The sequence below is a fragment of the Rhincodon typus genome, unplaced genomic scaffold (assembly GCF_021869965.1).
Source record: "Rhincodon typus isolate 14 unplaced genomic scaffold, sRhiTyp1.1 hic_rhity00001715, whole genome shotgun sequence".
In the NCBI taxonomy this organism is placed as follows: Eukaryota; Metazoa; Chordata; class Chondrichthyes; order Orectolobiformes; family Rhincodontidae; genus Rhincodon; species Rhincodon typus.
In genome coordinates this window covers 1,379-14,721 of record NW_025967353.1, presented here as the reverse complement: position 1 = coordinate 14,721, position 13,343 = coordinate 1,379, and the positions used below count along the sequence as shown (strand labels likewise).

Genomic DNA, 13,343 nt, shown 5'->3' with positions numbered 1-13,343 from the left:
TGCACATAACCATGAAATGCTTAATAGTCAATTAATCTATAGATATAAGAAATTCATTAAAGTGATGGGAAGATGCCATTTTTTTCAAAGCTACCAGCAAAGCAGCATAAATCAATCGACAATTTATGATGAATTGCAATTTACCAGCTATCTCAATCTCATTAGAAATTGCTTTAATACCAATGAGCGTCATATACGCAAGATTACTTTCTCAGTAATGAGAAGAGCCTCTAATGTAAAATAAGACAGAAAATAATGGAAATGATCTATGGATCAGCCAACATCTGTTGAGAAAGTTAATGTCTCAAAGTAGATCCAACCCAACATTCAGTTTTCAGCATTTGCAGTAAATGAATAATGGGTTTGTACTGAGACTCCACCAATGGAGGTTGGCTGCAGATGGGACTTGGCAATGTCCTGAACTTGTTCAGCAAAGACCAATCTCACCATTGTGGTTCAAAGCCTTATTATTCAGTACTTGTCACAAGACTCCTGTTAGGGGTCCTCCATGTTTCTCATTCTTCATTTAAAGAATGTCTGCTCAGGAAGTCTGCTCCACATGGAGCACTGAGATAGAAGGTGTACAGTAGGTGCAGATCATTATGAAGTGGCAAATTCTTTTAATGTAAAAGTGCTTTAATCCTTATTCTTTATATATTGTTGCATTTGTTCTGATATCCCCAGTCCTTGCATCTTAAAGTTCTTTCAGCCCTCAATCCGTGTATTCTACTCCTTGGATGTAGTACGTTGCCATATTCTCAGTCCTTTTATTTTATTGACTCATGGGATGTGGGCTAGGCCAACGTTTATTGCCTAGAGAGCAGTTAAAAGTCAACCGCATTTATGTGTGTCTATGGGTCACATGTATGCCAGACTGGGTAAGGATGGCAGATTTCCTTCCCTGAAAGACATTAATGAACCAGATGAGTTTTCCTGACAAATGACAATGGCGTCATGATCACCATTAGGCCCTTAATTCCAGATCCTTTATTGAATTGAAATTCCACCATCTGCCATGTCAGCTTTGAACCAGGACCCCGAGAATGTTATTTGAGTTTCGGATTAATAGTCTAGCTACAATACCACTTGGCTATAGTCATGGTTAGTTCTGTTAATCACAATCTTTGCATGTTAATTATACTCTGTTCTGTTATTTCCCAGTCATTATGCATTGCAGTACTTGTGCACAAAAATGCTGAGGTATAACTGGAACTTGTGGGTGTTTTAGACATCCTTATTCTGTGCCAGTCAATACAATGGTTAAGTGGACTCTGCTGGTGTACTTTTCAGAGAAGAATGGGGATTCCCCCTACTATTATGAAAACTAAAATGTTATTTTTTATAGGAACTAGTTTTTAAATTGTTTACCGCTTGCATCATACAGTGACAACACATTCAGGTTGAGGGAACATCTAAGTAAGGGTGGGGATCACTGACGATGGAAAAGCCTAAAGCTGAAATGTTTAGCACAGATAAAGTTGTTTCTAGGTTACAGCAGGAGTACAGACTCTTAATCTGGCCCAGTCAGTATGTGGGAAGCACTGAGGACATGATGAGAGTTTGAGATTGTGGATATCACAATAATTCAGATATTTGACAGAGAATTTCCATGAGTTAGTATTCTGTTTTGCCAGGTTACTTGCTAAGGGTGACATACTCAACACCCAAAAGGTGCTGGGCTCTAAACAGCTGCAGAATCCACAATTAACAGATCTCCTTGCCACTGCAGTGTAATCTTGGAGAACTGAAGGTACTCCCGGATACCTGGACAGTCAGATTCCCTCCAAAAGGTAAGCTTTCTTTTGACTGAACTGAAAATATCATTTTCTATTTTTAAGGTTTATTGATTATACGGAATAGCAGAAGGCATAAATCCAAATTATTTTCATTCATTTACTTTTGTTGAGAATGCATAATACTGCTTAAAACATTACAAATTCCGAGGATAAGAACAGGTTGCAAACCAACCCCATTACTTCTGCTGGGAGAAGGTATTTACTGCTTTTGTTTTGGCTTGAAATTTGAAATGTTAGGCATTTTCCCTTGCAGTTTTGAAGTTTGAGAGTCAAAATCCACCCTTCCCACAGGAATACAGTTTTGGACATGGCCTGAAAAGCTTCTATAACAACAGGTAAATGAATGCAGAGTCTTCCGACCATTAGCTTGGATAAATCATGAAACCAAATAACATGTCCCTCATACCCAATAACTCTACAGGGGATACCTCTGTGTGTTGGATAATTCGATGTCCAAATAGTTCTGTGGTGTACGGCTCTGTACACTTGGATAATTATTCTTGTCGAATAGCTTTTTGTACTCCTGTTCAATTTTCGCTATAAATCAACTGCTTCCTGATCTTGAGTTAGGGCTTTGAGCTGTTCAGGCTGTTCTGGTCCAAGTCTGTTACTTGCTCAGGTTGGTTACTTGCTTCAGTAAGCTAGAGTCTCAGCTCTATTAATTGTTTTTTTGTAGAGTCACTAATTATTTAGATTGCATGAAGAAGCACAGGCAGAACAATCATGAAAGATTTAATCCTTTAATGTTCTCAATAGAAACCCAATGACTGGCTAATTATTCATTAGAACAATGTAATAAATAATTTAATAGGTAATAATTGGCATCGAGCATGTTGGATTCTGGCTAAGAGCCCTCGAAATTAGTAAAGGTGTTTGCCAATGAAGATGGTTATAGATAGTTGCTGTTCACTCTATTGGACAGTTACTGCCTGGGCATGATCCTTTTCCTGGGAAACTTCCTTGGAGCTTAGATTCCAGTCGTTCAGCAGCACAATCATGATGTTGTTAAGATCCATGGTGTGGATATCTTCAGTTGTCAGACAAGAAGGTTTTATTTTCAGTGGATATCCCAATGAGAAAACTTTATGAATAACACGTGCTTCTTGTGTGCTATTTTATATAAACACTAAAACAGTTGAAATGAATGTTAAAAACAAACAGCAGAATAGTAACAGGAATTTGGTGTAAGTGTGCTAACTGTTTGTGCCAAAATTTTGAATTTGTACAGTTAAGTAACGTGATACAGACTTGATAAAAATGCATAGTGTGACACCCAGCTGGGTCTTTCTGTCAATAGCTGATCCTTCCTATTCCAAAATCACTTATTAAAAATAAATTAGATTGTAATAAATACACAACTCAATAAATAGGAAAGATTTGCATTTATTTAGTGCCTTTGGTCATCTCAAAGTGCTTTATGCCCAATTTAATATTTAAATGAAGTCTGACCACTGGTATAATTTTTGCCAATTTGAAGACTACAAGATTCCATAAATTATAATGGAATAATGATCAGATAATTTGTTTAAGATATTGTTTGGAACCCTGTGGTCAGAACATCAGGCTGACTGGCTTTCCAGCAGAAAATTACTAAACTACTACAGACTTGAAAGAAACTTTTTCAGACTATGAGCTTTAGTCAACTATTGAGAGATTTTTTTTTGTAAAAAAAAAATTGGGACCTAACAAAAATACAAACATTGACTTTACACCTTACTTAGAATCTAGAATTTACTAATAAATAAATATAATATAACATTGAACTTAAATGTATATTCAATATGATAAATATAGCACTAACATTAAGAAACTCACAATATCTTCATTTTGCTTTACAAAAATAACTATGAGAGCTGTTGGGTTTTTAAATAAAAAAAACTCACCTAATTTACCAGTAACCTTCAGGGAGGGACCTGTGACATCTGCTCAGTCTGGCCTATACGTAACTTCATTCTCATACCAAGAGTTGATTCTTAATAAGCTCGCAGCAACTCAAGATTGCCAATGAGTCTTGCCTTGTCAGTATCACTTACACCCACAGGAAAAATAAATTAATCTACTTTTATTCTTAGATATTTCAGTCATTTACGTCCAGGGGAAACACAATGTGCTAAATTGTCCTGAATCTCTGATTCTAAATATTGCTCTTCAAAGGAGGAACCTGTACACTTAGTGAGTTTTGTCAAAAAGGTTGATTCATCATATGCTATATACTTTTAAATTGCTGGTCGGTGAAATTGTGAAATTGTGTGTGTTTTTTGTAGATCTCCCTCTGGCGTGATATCATGAACTGGTAGGGCTGCCTACAAATCATGTCACAGGGGAATCTCTATGTCAAATACCTGCTCTAAGGCTGTTTCTCTAATGCATGCAAAACATAAAGCATGTAGTGAGAAACAATACTACAATATGGACATCGCCTCTGTATCCTCTGCCTGTGCTTATCCTAATACTGTTTCCACAGTGCCATGGTGTTTGGCAGTTGAATTCAACATCCTTACCAAGTTACTATATTTTTTAGCTTTGCTTACCATCCATATTGATCCCTCAAGCCCATTTCTTCCATAATCTGTAAATTATTTTATCATGAACACCATTCAAATTATTGAATCTATTACAAAGATTTTTACAAAGATTCTCCTTGCTAACAAGATTAATGATATATAATTCTATATCAATCTACCACTTCATCTTAAATTATTCAACTCTGATCAGTAGCCAACCTTAACTTGAAGCTTTTATTTCCTCAGTCATTCAGAAATTATTATGTTCCTCATGCCATTCAACAATCTCCATCTACTCTTTTGCCTTATAATGTTTCTATCACACGCCAGTTTTAAAAGTGATTCTGCTTTAGTGGTTTCTGCTGGAAATCTGCTATTCTGAGGAAGGCAGTGAAGAAATGAATCTTTGCTTGTGGCTGCATGATATTCAATTCAGATGTTCTAACATTTTCAATCTTCTTTCCTCATGTAGTTTCTTAGGGTTTGAGATGTTCGACACTTCATTTCTCTTTTTTTAGTCTGAGAGTGCAGTTAGTATCGAAAACCAGTCTTCTTACCCGAGATTTTCATGTTCTGCTATCGTACTTGTTGTTGTTTTCTGAACGCTGCTCAGTATATCGATGTCCTTTTGAAGATGAACCACCTAAAAATCACAATAAGCCGTGGTCCCATCTGTACTACCAGCGCTGTGTATTGGATTCTGTTCTCTACATCCTTACATATAGGATAACTGTGTTCCAGGCAGTAATGTTGACTGGGTAGCAAGGAAGAGTAATATGTATGCATTGTCCAATCAACACTGGAACATAAAATTAAGTACAGTCACCTAATAAGTTAATGGGTGTCTGCTAATGATGGTGGAAAGGGAAGATTTTTATGTGATTATTAATTGATTAGTGAAATTATCCAGTCAATATAAAATTCTTACCAATAAAGTGAATTTAGTATTAAAATGTGTGTTGGCGATATTTGATTTGAAACATTGCTGTTTTCACGCCATGTAACTTATTAAAGTGAAGATTCATAGAGAGATAAGACTTTCAGTTATCTGTAAAATTTAATATATTCCATTGGAGGGACAACAATTGACTGAGAACATACTGTATGCATTTGGCATTCTGAAAGACATGAACAATATATGCGCAATCAGCTTGTTGAATTCACCTTGGGGCAATAAAAAATAAAGTAGAGATTGGGAGGATGTTGTTTTCTCCCCTAGTAATGGATATTAGTAGTTAGTTTTCTATCAAAACTAATTAATACTGTGCTAATTAATCCAGTAAGTGCTGTAACAATTTGTAGGTGAGAACTACATCTACATTATCAGATACATCATGCAATGTTAAATGCTGTGTTGCCTGTGTGATCTGTAGGCTGTAACTGGGCACAGTTGAACAATTTAATTGCTCTTTGAAAGCTTGGAGATTTTGCTGAACTTTTTTTTGAAAGTAGCAGGAAAAAGTTAGCTTATTATACTCTTGAAAGTTTTACCTTTATTCATCTTTCTCTGGAAATGGAAAATAAACTGGAAAAAGTTTATTCCAGTGGAAATTATAACTTACACATTATTAGTCGTGCTATTACCCAAGCATATTCATATGATGTCCCTTCCTGTAATATTACAGTTACAGTGATTAAAGTATACAAGTCCATTTTACACAGTGAGTTATGATCTCGAATGCATTCCCTAAAATGATTGTTTTACACAATAGGATATTATGATTTGGACTCTTTGAAAAAGCATTCAGAATATTACAAAAAACCCAGAAGTAACACACAAAAGGAAATTGGATAAATACTTGAAAGAGATAGAGAGCAGGGCAGTGGGATAACTGAATAGTTATAACAGCAATACTATGCTGAATGGCCTTCCTCAGTGCTGTATCATTTTAGGATTCTGTGATTTTATTATGCTTAATTTAAAATAGCTGCCGAAGGTAGTTCATACAGGTGCCTTATTTGTTTGGTCAGTAATATTGCCATTGGTAATTTTAAACATTGTGCGTGGTTCGTTTGAACAGGTGAGCCAGATTTTTAAATCTCCTGATTTCTGTTCTTTTGAATTAAATTCTTGTTTCCTAATTAGTTCCTACTCATGGGCTTTTCATATTGAAACAAAAGACAAGTTTGTTGAATAATAAAAACAATTGAAATGATAAACTATCATGCTATCAACTGCTGTTCTATCCAACTTCAGCAATTGAAGGTTTTTAACTACATCCCTCCTGAAGTTCCTCTTACTACACTGCCCTCTGGTGACGATGCCTTGCTATAAAAATACTGATGTATTTAAATTCTGATAATCTCGCACTGTCGCTGGGGTTCACTGGTAGTGTCCCTACCACTGAGCCATGAGGGTTGTGTTCAAGTCCCTATCTGTTCCACACGTGTGTAATAACATCTCTGATCAGGTTGGCTAGAAAATATCACATTGTCACCGTAAAAGTGTTAACATTGGAAAGGTCAGGGTGCCATTTCAAATCAGCAATATTGGCACCACTTACAAACTCATTTAAATGCCTGAAAGAGAAAACAATTTGCACTTCAGAAACTGTTATGGACAATTTTTAATTGGAGGCGTGGGTGGGTGCCTGTGAGTTATTAATCCTTAAATTAAATTCACAATTAAAAAGCCTATGGTGGTTATTGTTGGGAATTTCCTACATGCCAAATAGGCTACATTTTTGTGGCATCTTTTCATTTTTCTCTCTTCCCGTCATGAAGGTGTGTGTGATAATACAGATCAATTACATTGCCAGTAAAACTAGGGCTGTACACAAGTAACGATATGTAAGCTTTGGCGCTATCTGCTGGCAGATTTTTTGATTTGGATTCTTCCTGGTGTATATGGCTCAGAGGCACATTGCAAGGTGCATTTATCCACAGAGCCGCTGGAGGTCACAGTCATAAATCAGAATGAGTCACTTATTATAAGTAGCAGTGAGAAAGTTTGTAATAACTGTGAGTGCATGAATCATTTAATGACATTGATTCCATTCACGTTGTATCTTTTTATGAGGGTGTTTGGTGTTGAACAAATCATAGCAAGTGTCATTGCATGGAATGCTGTATTGTTAGTGTTATGATTGAACTGCAATTCTCTGTCAGAAGACTTCTAAAAAGGCAACATATTGACTTTATTCGAGAAATTATGATCTGTATTTGTCAAATCAGGAATTTGTCAAATTTGGGCTCTGAGTATGAAGGGACACATTGTGCAGTTTGGATAAAGAACATACACAGGATATTCACCATTCAGGCATTCTGCATTAGGACAAATGGACCTGGAATACTCAACATGAGACCAATTGACATAGGGAGATATCTGGGCAATTTTCCACATTGTTGGATGGTTGCCAGCATTGTAGCTGCACTAGAGCAGCTTCATACAGATGTGGCTAGTTCTGGAGAACAGAATGCTGTCAGCAATTTTACTGAAGATGTATGCTGCAGAAGTAGCCACACTTCTAGCCTGGATGTTGTTGCACAACGCCAACACTGACATTTATCCAAAAATGTGAAAAATTGCCTGGATGTGACTTGTGCAAAAAACGTATGACAAAGACCCAGCCAAATATCTCCCTGTCAGACCACTTTCAGTCAACAGTAAAGTGATGGAGGGAGCCATCTACAGTGCTACCAAATGGCACACATAAAGGAACAACCTATTCATCGACACTCACTTTAGGTTCTGCTGGGCCCAATCAGCTCTTTACCTCATCGTAGCTTTGGTTCAAAAAGGACAAAAGAACTGAATTCCAAAGGTGATGTGAGAGTGACTGTCTTTGACATCAAGGCAACATTTGACCAAATGTAGCAGCAAGGTGCACCAGCAAAAGAGAAAACTGGAGTCAATGGGAATTAGGGTGAAATTTTTCACAGGTTGGAGTCATTCCTAGTGCATAGGAAAATGTTGGTTTACCTGGAGCTCAATGATTTCAGCCTAAGTACATCTCAGCAGGGATTCTTCAGGGTGGTATTCTAGGCCAAAACATCTTCAGTTGCTTTATCAATGACTTTCTCTCCATTATGAGGTCAGACGTGGAGATGTTTGATGGCTAGAATGATGTTAGATTTGGTGGCAGGCCTTGCAGTAGGTCATTACGATGTCTTTGTCAGCACCTCCCAAACCTACGAAGCACACCACTCAGAAGAATAAGGACAACAGCTGCACAAGAACACCATCTCTTAAAAGTTCCCCATCATGTCATGCACCAATCTGATCCATATCATTGTTGTTTCATTGGCATTAAGTCAAGATTCTGGAACTAACTATCAAACAGCATTGTAAGATAACCTTCAGACTGCAGAAAAGAATGACCACCACTATCCTCTCAAGGGCAAGAGAATGCCAGTGATCCCTACATCCCTAGAATTTATATCTACTTGGAATGACTCTGATGGGAACAGTGATTAACAGTAGTTAGGCTGTTTTAGGCTGACCTCTAGTTTATTTGATATATCTTGGGTCACTCACTCTAGGACATCACCTGTACCTGACTGTTAACTGTACCTGAGGCAGCTCTGATGGGGTGTGTTTATTCATGGTGTAAACTTTAGTTACTCGAACTAGAATTATCTCAAATTTGGCTTTAATTGGAATAATCTTTGGAGACAGAATTCATCTCAATGCGAACTTGTAGTTTTCACAAACTATTTGTGGAATCTTTCCCTCAGCAGTGAACTGATGATAAGGGAAAGACTTAAATTTGTTTGTTAGATTTTGATGGCAACTGTCAAATCCAAATGGATGTCCACATTGACTGATGATCTCTTTAAAAAGCAGAACTGGCTCAATGGGTTGAAAATGTAATGTTGTGGTTTGTTACATTTATGGATGCAGGCATAATGTTCAGGAAAGTCAATTGTTGAAGAGTCGGACTTACACTTGCTCCGACACATCACTACAAACCTCTAGCATAAAAAAATGCTGGAAATACTCAGCATGTAGGACATCATCTGTGGAGAAAGAAAAGAGTTAATGTTTCAACTTGATGACCTTTGGTCACAACCTCAGTTATTTACTCTAAATAATGGTCTAAACTCTGGATTTGCCCTCATCTCTGTCCCTCCTTTAAGTCTTTCTGTTAAATACTTCTCACAATCCAGCTTTTATTCATCTGCCCTGATATCATCTGATGCAGATTTATCAGATTTTGTTCTCCTGTGAAGTACTTTGGGATGCTTGTTGACATTAAAGGTGCTTTTTAATACAAGATGTTGGACTCTGAGGTTTTAATTACTGACTTAATTTAGAAATATTTTTGCATTTTTAGGAATGCTGTCACCAAATTCTGCCTAAGAAAGGAAAAGGATAACGCTAATACGCTGGGACAAGTGTTTCGAAAGTGAACAACATGGCAAACAAAGGATCCTACGATCTCCAGAAGGTTAGATATTAACAAGGTCATGATTTAACATATTGACTGTCTCATTGACAGTAGGAAAGCCCTGTCCTTGAAATGAGAAAGGCACAGCCTTTGAAGAAATGTACTGGAAGCTTTTCCATGTATTTTGGATCTGTTGAAGAAGCAATGCTCAATACATTGCTCTGTGCATATCTCTTTTGTAACAGATGAGAGCAGGTCTCTAGTATTGATTGTAGGTGATCTTGCCAGGTGATCTAGTCAACAATTTTTTATCCTTGTGGTTGGAGCTGTGTCCTCCCAGATTGGATGGTATTGTGTACTTTTGTCTGAGAGCCAAATGTGAATGCCTTGACAAAGTTTTTTGGTCACCAATGACAAAGGGAGTAAGTGTGAGGACTTAGGTGCAATTTATGGAAGAGAATAATGACAGAAGGCACAACTGTGGATAAAGCAACAGCAGGTATCAACATTATATGGTGGTAGCTCTACAAGTGTGACCATGTCGGAGCATAATGTGAAAAGTGTGTTGCCAGCACAATAGTGAACATGGCACGGTGAAGGTGTAAGTGTGAGAATGATATGGAACAAGAAGAAGTGTGAGGCTGGTATGGCACAAGAGACACCATACCACTGAGGTGAGGTTTAGCCCAGTGGAACAGTCTAATCAGACTAATTTAAAATAGAACCCATTCTTTTGTGTTCTTGAGTTTCATGTTCCCACGTGTATTTACCTGACATTTAAATCAATGAAATAAAGCTTCCAGTCACTCACTGTAACTAGGTCCCTTTGATTTGTCTCCGAATCTGTAATATTCTGTTGGCCACATGGTTTGCTATCAGGAGTGAATATAACAGTAGATAGTGATTTCATTTATAAATGGTACAAATAAAGGGACTGTAGTTCAAAAGTAAACTTTCTGAGAGCTCTTGATCAAACCTATGAACGCATAAGCAGCTTTGTTTGGGTGCGGTTGGACAATTAAATTCCTGTAATAGCAGTTCAGGAATAGTGCAACTGGCTGAATTTGACAGACCTGAAGACAACATGTGGGTAGATTAACTCACTTCTGGTAGGTGGATTGATATTTGAAGTATATCAGCAATGGTAGGAATTCCTCCACCTTTTACTGCCAGTGTTCGTCACACCCACAACATTAGCAGCCACATCAACTCCTTCCCCATACTAACCCACTCAGAGTCATTGAGTCACACAGTACGGAAACAGAACCTTTGGTCCAACTCATCTATGCCAACCAGGTTTCCCAAACTAAACTAGTCCCATTTGCCTGCATTTGGCCCATATCCCTCTAAGCCTTTCCTATCCATGTCAGGCTTAAGGATCAGATGTTGCTCACCTACCAACCCACCACCCCGGTCAAAGATCAGAGCTCTTCACTTTCCCAGGGTAAAGTGATCAGACTCCTGGCTTCCTGCTCCCACCGCGCCCAACCCATTAGATTGGTGCTTGATCCAAACTGATCCTGTACCACCTTCTCCACTTCTCCTTGCCCAAGTGGCATCTGAACCTGCCACTCGGGCTGAATTCTGGCCATGATGTCAGTCATACTGTGGGAATTAAAACTTCACCATGTGCCGAGACATTCCACCTTCCAAGTTTCCTGCACGTTCCTGATTCCCCAAACTTCAAATTTGTCTAAAGGTCAAATTGCCCTTTAGTGTCTGATATACTATAATACTTTCAGAATCTAATGGTGTGAGTTGGTCTCCAACAGGATGTTTTACCAGATATGTCAATGCTTATGATAGCTCCCACACTTAAAAAACTGGGTGTGGATATCATGGTATTGAAGAATTCAACAGACATTTATTTCAACTAACTTTTATGTACAAACATTGCATTCCTCAGCCACAGAGGTATCTAGACTACTATTATGCTATGCGGATACAACAGGGGGCATGCTTCCAGTAGAGTGTCATGATTCAAGTGATCAGAGGCAAGGTGGAATATGGTCACATGATATGATATAGTGATTGTATCAGGAGCATGTCTATTAAAGGCATACTGACACACTGACCATGAGATGTAACACAAGATCCAGCTCAGCAACATGTAGGGAACACAAGGGAACATAACTACAGTATCTAGAGTAGTATAGACCATAACTATAACTTAGCTGACTTGTCAATATAGACTGTCAAATTCTGCCAATACCTGGAATTATGTTTTATTAGCAGTGACAGTCATTTATGTTAGTTTTGCATTGACGTGCTCAACATATAGATTATAAACGGAATAGACATTCCAGCAACAGCAACAAACATCAATCACTAGAATACAATGAAGGTGACTACTAGAATGTTTGCTTTCATTAATGCTTTGAGCATTGGAATCTGGAGGATCTTAGGAAATCATATTTAAAACGTCTTTCGACTAAGGTTGTATTACTTTGCCAATTTTCTTATAACTGGGAAAGTTCAACCTCATCTGGTGGAATACAATTGGCTCCCAATAAGGAAATTTCAACTGAACATGGTAGGAGTAGTTTCAAATTGTGGAAAGCTAATTCCAAAGCTAATCAACATGAACACAGAATAATTAACCTGGTATTCTGGCTGTCAATAGAAGGCTAATATCAATTTGTTTTCAAGATTATTGAAGCAAAACGAAAAGGAAGGAGACCTGGGTATACTGTATCACAAGAAATTTCCTGGCTCCTTGAACTCATCTGCAATACACAAATTATCATGCTGTCTGCAGTTCACATGTGGATATGAACATATGATTTTCGGACAAATTTCTTCACATTCCAATCCTCAAATCTTGATGTCTCGCCACCTGTGCCTTTTTGTACAGTTAAGACAGTTAAGTGATGTTCCTTGTTTTGCTTAAGGCCAGAAAGGATCCTTATTCTCCCAGAGCCATTAGAGGGTACTTCAGTGAAGAAGAGACAGATGACTTGGACAGAACTTTGGAAGTGGCAAGTTTTGAGGATGTTGACTTTGACCCTACAGAGAATAGATGGAATGATGATGATGATGATAGTAATTCCGATTGTGAGTAGACCATATATATTCTAAAATTCTTGAAATAGGTTCAACTGGTGACTGAATTGCAGATAATTGTTAGTTAGCAAATGATACAAAAATAAAATTTTACAGTTAATTATAACAGTAAGGGAAAACCTGCTTTAATATTGAAGTGAAAATTTAGCAAAGAACTTATAATATCTAGGACATAGATGGGTGCCAGAGTAGCTAATTAGCCCTATTAAACTGCTTCACCAATAATTAAGATCTTTGCTGATCCAATGCCTTAACTTTATGTTCCCACATTATCTCTGCACGTCTTAAATCCCTTAGTACCCAAAAATCTATCAATCCTTGTCTTGGATACACTCAATGACGGATATGGTTAATGAATCTTTGAACAAATTTCTCTTCATTTCAGTCTTAAATGACTGATGCTTTATTCTGTCTGTGACTCCTAACTCTATGTGTCCCAGCCAGGGGAAACATCCTCCCATCATCTAGTTTATTAAACCCTCATGTATTCTACATGTATCAATTAGATCACCTTTCATTCTTCTAAACTGCAGGGAATAGAGGGCTAGATTGTTGGACAATCCTTGCAGGCAAGGAATCAGTCGAATGAACATTCTAAGGTAAATTATGAAAAAGGGTCCCCACTCGAAACGGCAGCTTTCCTGTTCCTC

The 13,343-nt window shown here is 37.6% G+C and overlaps 1 long non-coding RNA gene across 1 annotated transcript; it reads left to right on the top strand.

Annotated features, from left to right (window-relative positions):
- The first annotated feature begins 1,520 nt into the window (after positions 1-1,520).
- LOC125481324 lies at positions 1,521-12,698 on the top strand. The gene is made up of 3 exons (XR_007261289.1): positions 1,521-1,790; positions 9,577-9,690; positions 12,522-12,698. It is a non-coding gene; the product is annotated as an uncharacterized LOC125481324 (long non-coding RNA).
- The last annotated feature ends 645 nt before the right edge of the window (positions 12,699-13,343 follow it).